This window comes from Pristis pectinata, chromosome 27 (genome assembly GCF_009764475.1).
Source record: "Pristis pectinata isolate sPriPec2 chromosome 27, sPriPec2.1.pri, whole genome shotgun sequence".
In the NCBI taxonomy this organism is placed as follows: domain Eukaryota; kingdom Metazoa; phylum Chordata; class Chondrichthyes; order Rhinopristiformes; family Pristidae; genus Pristis; species Pristis pectinata.
In genome coordinates, this window is record NC_067431.1 from 19,503,823 (window position 1) to 19,515,851 (window position 12,029).

The following is a 12,029-nucleotide window of genomic DNA, read 5'->3' on the forward strand; positions in this document are numbered from 1 at the left end:
AGGTGATCTTAGTTTAGCCACACACCTAGGATGAAACATGGGATCTCCTCTAAGCAAGGCAATACTGACATTGGGAGTGTTTGAAGGGATAATGTGTTGCATTAAGGTCTCTGGAGAGAGATTTAACCCCACTACACAGAGAAATGGATTGCACAGCCTTGGAACTCTGAGGGGACACAAGAGACTGCAGACGTTGGAATATGGAACAACATGCAATCTGCTGGAGGAACTCAGCAGGTTGAGCAGCATCTGTGGGGGGAAGGAATTGGTGATGTTTTGGGTCAAACCCCTGCACTGGGAGTCCTCACCCCACTCAATGCCGACATTAACCTGGTCCAATCTTGGCAAGGAGATAGATTCATTCCCTTCTGTCAAGAACTTAAGTGCTCAGCCTAATTTCCCAGTCCTTGTCCACCTGTCTAAATAAGATGGCTTCAAGTCAGTCCTTGACCCTGTTCCCCCGACTTCTGAAACCGCACCACAATGGATTAAACCCCATGTGTGGAAAGAAAATGTTAACTCTCTCCACAGATGTTGTCTGACCTAAAGAAGACTTCGGCATTTTCTATTTTTATTTTAGATTTCCAGCAGCTGCAACTAAATTTAGATATGCAAACTCACAACTCTCCAGCAGATGGAACCCGTGGTAATTTTTTAGCGGGAGGGGGAAGCTGCAGAGGGCGACAACGTAACCAGGCAGAATGCAGTTATTGGTTAAGAAAAGAGTTTGCTTCTTAGGTCAAGCACACTTCTCCAGGACGTCGCTCTGTGCACAGGCAAGCGAACAATCACCTGGTTGATATTCAGAGGTAGGTAATTTTAACCTCAGAACAGTAATGTTCACTTCTATAGGAATGGATTGGACAGCAGAGAAGGAACTTGTACCGATCTTTAGTTAGACCACACTTGGATTACCCTGCACACTTCTGCTTTCTATGTTATGAAATGGATTACAGCATCAATGCAGAAAGTGCGAAACAAAACCAGAGGGACTGGTCACCGTACACGTGTGGTCGGTTTCACCGGTAGTTATTGTATTATCAGGAAAAGAACAGAACTGGGACTCGTGTATATGTGGGTTCTTATGTCGCACAGGCTCGAATTTCGGCTTCGATCACGTTTGAGAGTAGAATGATTAATTAGCCGGATTGGATTTGTGCTTCTTGTGAACAAATTCCAAATTGTCAGTGCTATAACTGATCTGGAACAGCTGGGGAGAGATGCAGCTGGTTCTGAAGCATAGATTTCCGTACTGCAGCTGGGATGTTAGCGATCTTTCTGAAGAATGAATAGGCAACCAATTCCCATCCACAGTCCACTTTAGCAAAAAGGTATTGATTCAGTTCTCCAGCATCTTCTCAGATAATTACAAAACTAAAAGTCCTTATAACAGAAACAACAGCATACATGTGGTTTATATATTAGCTACACAATTCTTTCATCCGTATATGGAACGAGCATGCTAGAGGAAGTGGTTGAGGCAGGTACAATAATAACATTTAAAAGACACTTGGACAGGTACACAGAAGTGGACCAAACGCAGGCAGATGGAACTAGCTTAGATGGGCGTCTTGGTCGGAATGGATGAGCTGGGCTGAAGGGCCTGTTTCCGTGCTGTATGACTCTGTGACAGAAGAAAATAGGAGCAGGAGTTAGTTATAAGCCCCCCCCCCCCATGCCTGCCCCACCATTCAATATGATCACAGCTGATCTACCCCAGACCTCAAATCCTCTTCTGTGCCACAGCCCTCAGTCCCCAATCTTTCAAAAATTTACCTACCTTAAATTTAAATACACCTAATGATCTGGTCTCTACAATTCTCAACTGAGATACCTGCAATAGTGTGCAGCATTTATCTTTTCATCGATTGGCAAGATAGCTTCACTGTCAGGCCTTCGTCTTATGCTTCAGTGTAGTCATCAAACATCCAGCACTGTCAGTTTGTCTGGGATTTGTAATGACTTGATCCATTTTAGCTCAAGTGATGCTCCCTTGGCAGTATAATTCATCCTCACTACTACCTCTCCCACCTGATCTTCAAATGCGTGAACTTCCTTATCAAGTTACCTCTTAATTTGATTTTGATTCCCTTTGATTTTAATATTCTCATATTTTCTTATGATATAGTAGGAGGCCTTTTGGCCCATCAAGTCCATGCCAACACCTAGGGCAACACAATAGGGCAATCCCATTGCCCTATTTACTTCCCTGTAACCCTGTTACTTGCCCACCAACTCTCATACAGCTCCCCCCACCCCCTAACCCTGCACTAATTCTCCTACCGACACTAGGGTTAATTTTTACAGCAGTCAACTCATCTGCCAAACAGTGTGTCTTTCTTTGGGATGTGAGAGTAAATTAGAGCAGCTGGAGGAAACCCAAGTGGTCACAGAAAGAATGTGCACATTCCAAACTGACAGCACCAGAAATCAGGTTCAGCCTTGAGCAGCTGTAGATGTGAGACAGTGACACTAACACTAACCATGCTGCTTTTATATTTGGATGTTAATTCCCTGTCTATAATAGAACATAGAACAGTACAGCACAATACAGGCCCTTCAGCCCACAATGTTGTGCCGACCTTTAAACCTCGCCTAAGACTATCTAACCCCTTCCTCCCACATATCCCTCTATTTTAAATTCCTCCATATGCTTATCCAGTAATATCTTGAATTTGACCAATGTACCTGCCTCCACCACCGCCCCAGGCAGCACATTCCATGGCCCAACCACTCTCTGGGTGAAAAACCTTCCTCTGATATCTCCCTTGAACTTCCCACCCATTACTTTAAAGCCATGTCCTCTTGTATTGAACATTGGTGCCCTGGGAAAGAGGCACTGGCTGTCCACTCTATCTATTCTTCTCAATATTTTATATACCTCTATCATGTTTCCTCTCATCCTCCTTCTCTCCAAAGAGTAAAGCCCTAGCTCCCTTAGTCTCTCCTCATAGTCCATACTCTCTAAACCAGGCAGCATCCTGGTAAATCTCCTCTACACCCTTTCCAACGCTTCCACATCCTTCCTATAATGAGGTGACCAGAACTGGACACAGTACTCTAAGTGTGGTCTAATCAGAGTTTTATAGAGCTGCATCATTACCTCGTGGCTCTTAAACTATGATGAACCAGTTTTTCCAACCAGGCATGCTTGCTTTGTTGAAGTAAGGTTGGACTCATCTTGTAATAGTTCAGGACTGGAGTTCAGAAGAGTGAGAGGTAAGTTGATTGACAGAGACAAGATCCTGAGGTGTGGAGGTTTCCTTTTGTGGGAGAATCAAGAACTAGGGATTGCTGTTTAAAAATAAGACATCATCCATTTAAGACAGAGAGAGAACAAAATTTATTTCCTCTGTGGGTTGTGAGTCTTTGGAATTCTCTTCCTCAAAGGGCAGTTGAAGCAGAGTCTTTGAATATTTTTAAGGCAGAGGTAGATGGATACTTGATAAACGAGAGGTGAAAGGTTACCAGTAGCAGTAGGAATGCAGAGCTGAGGTTGTAACTGCACTGTGTAATGAATTGACCTGTACGATCGGTATGCAAGACAAGTTTTTCACTGTACCTCGGTACAAGTGACAATAATAAACCAATATCAATACCAATCATGATTTTACTGAATGACAGAGAGGGCTCGAGGTTCACACAGCTTGCTTCTGATTCTAATCTGTATTCAGACTTCTGACCCTCTCTTTCCAGGCACAACCTTCTCCTCTCCCAATTATCTGTTCCACCAATCAGGTTTATTAACACTGACTTGTGAAATTTGTTGTTTTGTGGCTGCAGTGCAAAGACATGAAATTACTATAAATTGCAAAATAAATAGTGCAATAAAAAGGAATAGTGAAGTAGTGTTCATGGACCATTTAGAAATCTGATGGCGGAGGGGAAGATGATGTTCCTAAATTGTTGAGTGTGGGTCTTCAGGCTGCTGTACCTCCTCCCCGATGATAGTAACGAGAAGAGGGCATGTCCCAGATGGTGAGGGTCCTTAGTGATGGATGTCGCCCTCTTGAGGTGCCGCCTCTTGAAGGTGTCCTCGATGGTGGGGAGGGTTGTACCGGTGATGGACCTGGCTGAGTCTACAACCGTCTACAGCCTCTTGCAATTTTGTGCATTGGAGCCTCCATACCAGGCTGTGATGCAACCAGTCAGAATGCTCTCCATTGTACATCTGTAGAAATTTCCAAGAGTCTTTGGTGACAGACCAAATCTCCTCAAACTCCTAATGAAGTAGAGCCACTGGCGTGCCTTGTTCATGATTGCATCAATGTGTTGGGCCCAGGATAGATCCTCTGAGATGTTGACGCACAGGAACTTGAAGTTACTCACCCATATCTCATCTCCTACAAACCTCTAACCCCACCCCCCACCCTTGAGCTCCACACTAGTGGAAGCTAGTGGATGACAGGCCTCTTTGTGTGGTTTTAAGTGCATAAGGCATAACAGCTGTTGGTCTTTGCAGTGTGAAATATCGCTTCTAGGAATCGTGCCAAAGTCCCACCACTCATCATCATTTCAGTAAGAGTTGCAATTCTAAGCTCCACCGTTGTTACTGGCAAATACTAGGCTGACAATAAAACCACATTTTCCAATTATAGAGGCAGCCAGTAAGCAATGTTCTTGCCTTCTGAGATCTTGATGCCATGAGTGCTTTTCCAAGTTGTTTTGACTATTTAAACCATTTATTAAGACAATTGTATACACAGTTCTCAATGTGCTGCTATTCCAAGAAAACACTGCAAGAAAATTTGTGACTCAGGAAAATAATAGCAGGTATTCCTGTAGGATATTCACACTGAACTAACCATTGTCTTAGTACAGCCAGAAACTTACAACTCCGTGAGTTGGGATCTGTGTGACTGTCTTCTGTTGACTTTTCCCCTTTGACTTTTCACAGCTCTTTTAACCCATCAGAAGTTTCAAAGTTTCCACCAGAGCATCAAAGGCTGAGAGATTTCATCTACGTAAGTCAGTCTACTCACTTTACTTGTTCTAACAGTCCTTAAGCATTGAGATTAAAGGATTGAAGTATCACACATATGACATGAAAGACAATGTCAATCAAGTATTGAAAGAGAAGATGGAAAAAAAGAGTTGATTGAGAGAGAGCTCAAAGAAGCAGAAAGAAAAAAAGCAATGAAAATATATGACCTATTTAAAGTGACAAAAAAAATTAGTTCAAGGGAAGGAAAGAAAAGTCACAGTTATTTTACTTTCTATGGGAGATTTTTTGAATTCATTTTTGAGATCTGGGCAACAATGGGGAAAACCAGCATTTATAGTCCACTCCTAATTGTTTTTGTGAAGCTGGTGATGAGCTTCCTTCATGAACTGCTGCAGTCCTTCAGGTGAAGGTACTCCAACTGTGCTGTTGGGGAGTGAGTTCCAAGATTTAGATCCAGTGGCCTGAAGGAATAGTAATGTAATTCTAAGGCAGGATGGTGTGTGACTGGAAGGGAACGTGCAGCTGGTGGGTTTGGTAGGCTGGGCAAGTAACTGCAGTGCATTTCCTAGATAGTACACACCGGAGCCACGGTGAGCTGGTGGAGGAGTGAATGAATGCTTAGGGTGGTTGATGGGGTGCAATCAAGGGCCTGCTTTGTCCTGGAAAGTATAGAGCTCTGAAGAATTGTTGAAGTAGCACTCATCCAGGCAAGCGAAGAGTATTCCATTACATGCCTGACTTGTGCCTTATCGATGGTGGACAGGGTTTGAGGTGTCAGAAGGTGAGTGACTTGCAGCAGGATACCCTTCCTCTATGCTGTGCTTGCAGACATGGAGTTTGTGTGACCCCCACCCCTCCAGGATATGGTAAGAACATTGAATGTTAAGGGTGGAAGGTCAGACTGTTTCTTTTTGGCAGCTGTCATTGGTAGGCAAACCTATGACACAAGTGTTACTAGCCACTTACTTACTTTTATGACACAGACATTTCGGCCCATTAGGTCCATGCCAGCTCCCAGCATCATTAGTTCCATTACCCTCTCTCCTGATTTTTCTTGTAGCCCTGCATGTTATTCTCTCTCACATGCCCAGCAACTCCCCTCTGAATCCTTTTACCAATTATCTACACTGAGGATCAGTATAGAGTGGCCAGGTAACCTAACAGCATGTCTTTGGGATGTGGGAGGAAACCAGAGCAGAAACACATATGGTCATGAGGAGAATACACAAGCTCCACACAGATGGTCAGGACTGAGTCCTTGGAGCTGTGAGTGCTACATTGCTTTTGGATAAGACATTCAAGCGATGCCCTGTCTGCTTGCTCACTTGGGTATAAATCACCCCACGGTAGTTTCCAGGATGGGTTATTTTATCTTGGCCAATCTTTATCCCTCCATCAATGCTAATTAACTATTTCTCTATTGTGCCTAAGCAAGAATTGGCTATAGCAATTCTTATTTTACATAGTCTGCGTTCATTGAAGTACAGAGGGACATGTAAAATACAAAGAGAAAGCAAGTGTTCCAATGAGCACACCAGTGACACAGATAAAGTGAAATACTTCAATTGTAAAAGGCTTTATCACTTAATGGAAAGGTGTTTTTATTTCTCAGAACCACTTTGTAGAGTGCTGTGACTGTTATTACATATGCACAGAGATGACCTGACATTTCACAGCAGGGATCAGCCAAATTTTTCAGAGAGTGGTACAACTTGGCAAGTGACTCCTGGGCAGGTGCATGTGGCTGGTCTGGAGAAAAATAGAACATTGAAGGGGCTTTCAGTGGACCAATGGAAAAAATGAAGATCAAAATACTGCAGAAGCTGGAAATCTGAAATCAAAACAGAAAATCTTGAAAACACTAAGCAGATCAGGCAGCATCTGTAGAGAGAGAAACAGAGTTCATGTTTCAGCTTGACTGGCTTTCATGAAAGGTCTTTGACCTGAAACATCAACTCTGTTTCACTTTCTACAGATGTTTATTTTTTTACAGAAGCTACCTGACCTGTTGATTGTTTCTAGCATTTTCTACTTTAATTTGGAAAAGTAATGAAGTACTGCTTAATTTATTTCTTGTCATTACTTTTCACGATTCTTCTGTCTTTTATCTTACATGAATCAGCAACAATGCAGGAAATGAGGCCAGTTGAGTTCAAGGACGGTGTCTTATGGCTTGAAGGTAAGCTTAATTCAGTCATTCACAGTTAGTTACTGGAACAGATACTGAAGCCAATGAACAAGTTCGTAACTGAAGGTTAGGTAAGGTCACCAGCCAATTTGATGCAGCTTATAATGCCCAAGTATATCAATTCCAATCCAGGCTGGAGTACGAATAGGTTGCTCTCTGGATTGAGGAGAGCAAAGATTCAGCCAAGGATCCAAGTCTTGGTTATTATCAATCATTTCTGCCAGAGAGTGGCAGCAAAAAGATTTGACAACCTAAGCACTAAGCTCACTGGATACATTTGAAATGCAATTGTTTTTCTATTGGTAGAAGCATAACAGCTCATTTACAAGCAAGTTAAGGGACATCCCTCTTCCGAGATCCCTTATGTCCACTATGAGAGGGCTGACAGAGCCTTAGTTTAACATCTCAATTGAAAATCAGCACAGTTCCATTGTTGAACTGGGAGTCTCAGTATAGGTTATGGGCCTACATCTCTAGAATGGGATGGTGGCATAACCTACTGATTGAGGCAAGAGTGCTGATACTAAGTGTGAACATTGGATGTAAGCAGGATGGTGCTCTAGTTGTGATGTTCTGTTTGGGTGAAAGGTATGCTGACTCACCCTTTAGGCTCACACGTGAGGGAAGATTACAGTGGGAACAGAGCACCTTAGAACCGGGAAATGCCAACACTCTTACATGGGAATGTAGAAGAGACAAAGATATTGCACAGAATTAATGAGGACCCTGCCTTTTAACTTCTTATGATGAGATAGATGGACATTAGGTACTTCAGCTAATCTACCATATCTCCTTTTTTTCAGTGAAAGTACACAGATGCTCATCCACCACAAATTCTACCATCTATTAAATGTGTGCAGTCAAGTTGAGTTTATTGTCATATGCACCAAGTACAGTGAGCTACAGGTATAATGAAAAACCTGCTTGCAGTAGCATCACAGGCACATGGGTTCAGACAACATACAGAACATGAATTATACCAGACAGTGGGGGAAAAAAAAAGACTGCAAAAAAAGACACAATCAGAGACAAGTCCATGGTGGTGCTAGAGGTGGTCCATAGTGTTCCATTGCTGAGAAACTAATTCAAATTTCTTATGGTAAACCCAAAAGGGTTGGTACTAAATGTACATGGAATAGAGCTACATACAAATACAAACTCTTCCCTGAGATAGAGAGGTACAGAAAGCAAGAGACTTTCAGTATTGGTAGCTTCCCTTTACACTTATTTTCTGAGTTCAACCTGTACTGATCCATATGACGTAGAAAGACTCACAACCCAAAACGCTTACTCTTGTAAAAGTTTATTGAAATTTAGTAAATATTACAACTAATATATTATGTACAGGGCTTTATATTACAAGGTATTACAAGAACCTACAAAATGTTACAACTATCCTATGTGCTCTAAAGATCTTGCACAGTTTTCATTCTTAAGAGCACAAGAACATAAGAATATTGGAGCAGGAGAGGCTACTCGGCCCCTTAAGCCTGCCTCACCATGCAATATCATCATAGTTGATCTACCCCAGGACTCAACCCATCCTCTGTGCCAAAACTCTGTAGCCCTCAATTCCTCAATCTTTCAAGTACTTTTCCATTTCCACCCTAAATATTTATAATGGCCCAGCCTCCACAACTGTCTGAGGTAGAGAATTCCAGACTCAGTTAAAAATGACCGGCCCCTTGAAACTGTGTCCCCTTTTTTCAGACTATCCCACTGGTAAAATCAGCTCAATATCTATCTATTATGCCCACTAAGGAACTTTATATATTTCAATAAAGCACCCTTTATTCTTGTAAACTCCAAAGAATACAGACCCAACCTATTTAGCCTCTCTTGATCAGACAACCATCTCATCTCAGGAAATAGCCTGGTGAATCTCTTCTGGATTACCTCCGATGCTACCATGTGCTTTCTTCGATAAGGGAGCCAAAACTGGGTGCAGTACTCCACCTGTGACCTCACCGACACCCTGTACAAATGAATCAATACTTTCCTATTTCTCAACTTCAGTCTGCTTGCAAAAAATGACCAATATGCCACTTGCTGCACCTGCCTGCAAACTTTTTGTGATTCCTGAACAAGAACACATAGATCTCTCTATACTTCACTCCTTTGCAGTCTCATCCCATCTAAATGACTTTAAATTCAACTTGCGTATATTTCATTTTAACTTGGTGCCCTAGTGATTAAAGGAGTTTATTCTCATCTCTTCAGGTAATCAGTTCTGTTCATAGTCCCTTGCAAACTGCCCAAGATTTGGCCTCAAACATACCATTTCATAATGCAAAAATCACACCCAGGTCTCAGCTTCCTTCCTTTCAATTGCACTGTGTCCGAATAAACTCACATAAGGCCATGATTTGAAAACAGAAAATGCTGGAAAAACTCAGCAGGTCAGTCAGCATCTGTGGAGAAAAATAATTAATGTTTCACATTGAAGATCTTCGTCAGAACTGGCCCTGAGTTACTAGATTTAATTAGTCCTCATTATCAATTTGTACCGATGAGTTGCTCTGAGGTGCAAGATCTCCTGTTCATCAGCACCTTGATGAATTCTTGCTCTAGTAAACACTCATTGGCTTATGAAAAGGGTCAGAAACCGCATCAGTCCAAAGTGAAAAAAAACGCAGAATAAGTTCAGATTCACACTTCAACTATTGAATGTAAAATGCTACCCAGAAATCTTCCCATTGACTTGCTTTTAATTAAATGCAAGTCTTTAATTAGGAATAATGAAGAACAGCTTTACTGTTTTTGTGCTGTGCATTCTGGTGCTCACTTGGTCAAAGTCAGAGAATGCTTAGAGATGATATTAAAATAGCATGAGAAACCTCTCTTGTTTGTTGGATCTTCTCAGATGTTTACAGGAAATGAGGCCAGGCATTAAATTTAGGTGGTTAAGATTAGGTGGTATCTGTGGGTTGATGGGCATCATCTCATAGACCTGCTCAGGAAACATATCTGAAATTGCTGTTTTAGTTTGCCGTTCCAGTTTAGTGTTATACAAATAGGTTTATAGAGCATTAATAGTAGAGTTTTGGGGGCAAATCCTGGGGGTGTGCAGGAATATAAATTTAAACAGGGATGATGTCCAGATGACTTTTGTGTGCATTGTTGATAGGGGAATAAACATTGGTGGGGAAAAATGAGAAAAATATCCCTTAAATCCACCTAAGAGAGCTGAGAGGGCCTCTGCTAACTTTCCATTCGAAGTCTGGCATTTCCTAAGGTGTAACCAGTGACAAATATCATAATAATTAAGGGTCATCTGGAAATGTTAACTCTGCTTCTCTTTCCACAGATGTTGCTTGAACTGCAAATTATTACAAATATTGTTGTGGTTATTTTGTAATACATTTGGAATGTAAACATTAATAACAATACTGCAAGCTCATCAGACTGGTGCTGTAGTTAGTCAATGTTTCACTAATTCTGTCTTTTTCTTTCCCTTGCATTCAAACATGTAGAAGTACCAGGAGGTAAGACATGGAAATTTACAATATTCAAATCTTAATACCATATGTCCCTTCTCCCATCCAATAACACTGTTCAGAGGTTTAATTTCCTTAACTTATCATCACTATCTGAAGTTTCATTTTGCCACAATATCACTGCAGTTGCTGATATGTTTAAATTCCACATAAACTGTTTGGGAAATAAATTGCATTTCTACAATGGTTTCACTGAACTCAGGATGTCTCAAATCCCTTCTCATTAAACTTGAAGCATAGTTGTGATTAAAATGAAGGAAACACAGTTGCTAATTGGGGCACTGACAGCTCCCAAAGACAGCGCTGTGATTTTAACAGCCAGATAGTCTGTCTGATAATATTGGTTTGGCCCAAAAAATGGGACAGAATTCTGGGTGAGACACAATACATGAAGTTTTGGAGAGATGACCTTGAGATAAACTATTTCAGATCAATAAACAGTTATCAATGGTTGGAAGCCCAAGAAAAGATGGAGAAATAATTTTTATAATGAAAGGCTTAACATTTGAGGAGCATTTGATGTCTCTGGGCCACTACCTCAGAATGATGAGAGGGATCTCATTGAAGCCTACTGGATGCTGCAAGGCCTGGATAGAATGGACGTGGAGAGGATGCTTCCATTAGTGGGAGAGTCTAGGATTTGAGGGCGTACCCTCAGAATAGAGGGACATCCTTTTAAAATTGAGATGAGGTGGAATTTCTTCAGCCAGAGGATGGTGAATCTGTGGAATTCATTCCCAGAGGGCTGTGGAGGCCAAGTCATTGGGTGTATTTAAGGCAGAGATAGGTTCTGGATTGATAAGGGGGTTAAGGGATATGGGGAGAATCAGCCATGATTGAAAGGCGGAGCAGACTCGATGGGCCAAATGGCCTAACTCTGTTCCTATATCTTATGGTCTTAAAAAGTTCTTTTTAATGCAGTCACTAGTTTGATTTGAACCTCACTCAGAGATTTTATTGCCAAATTCCATTGCTTTGTTTGGGGCAGCATACAACAGCACTTCCTGGAGCTGACCTCATGAGACTAAATCTCCTGGGAGGTGAAGAAAATATCAATAGGAATGGTTGAAAGGCAAGAAGACAGATATCATTTGGGAAGGAAAACTGAGATGGAGTGGAAGCAAGACTATTTGCTGCTGGAGGATCAACACTTTATGCAAAAGAGTTTAAGAGATGCCAGCCACACAGCATACAGCTCTTATGTGTTCCTAAGTTTTCCAGCTCTAGTTGGACATATTCCTGGAGGTTTCAGTACATGATCTCCTATTCTCCTCCCATGTTCCCACCATTAGTTGCCCATCATGTCTATTATCAACCTACCATTCCTCATACCTGACTTGATGATTTTGGGCTGACAGTTGAACATACTTTTATTACTAACAATCAAAATCTTCATTTG

General features: G+C 41.6%; 1 long non-coding RNA gene across 1 annotated transcript; it reads left to right on the top strand.

The window, feature by feature from the left end:
• Positions 1–727: 727 nt before the first annotated feature.
• LOC127583798 (uncharacterized) lies at positions 728–7,124 on the top strand. The gene is made up of 3 exons (XR_007958302.1): positions 728–809; positions 4,898–4,964; positions 7,068–7,124. It is a non-coding gene; the product is annotated as an uncharacterized LOC127583798 (long non-coding RNA).
• Positions 7,125–12,029: the final 4,905 nt, after the last annotated feature.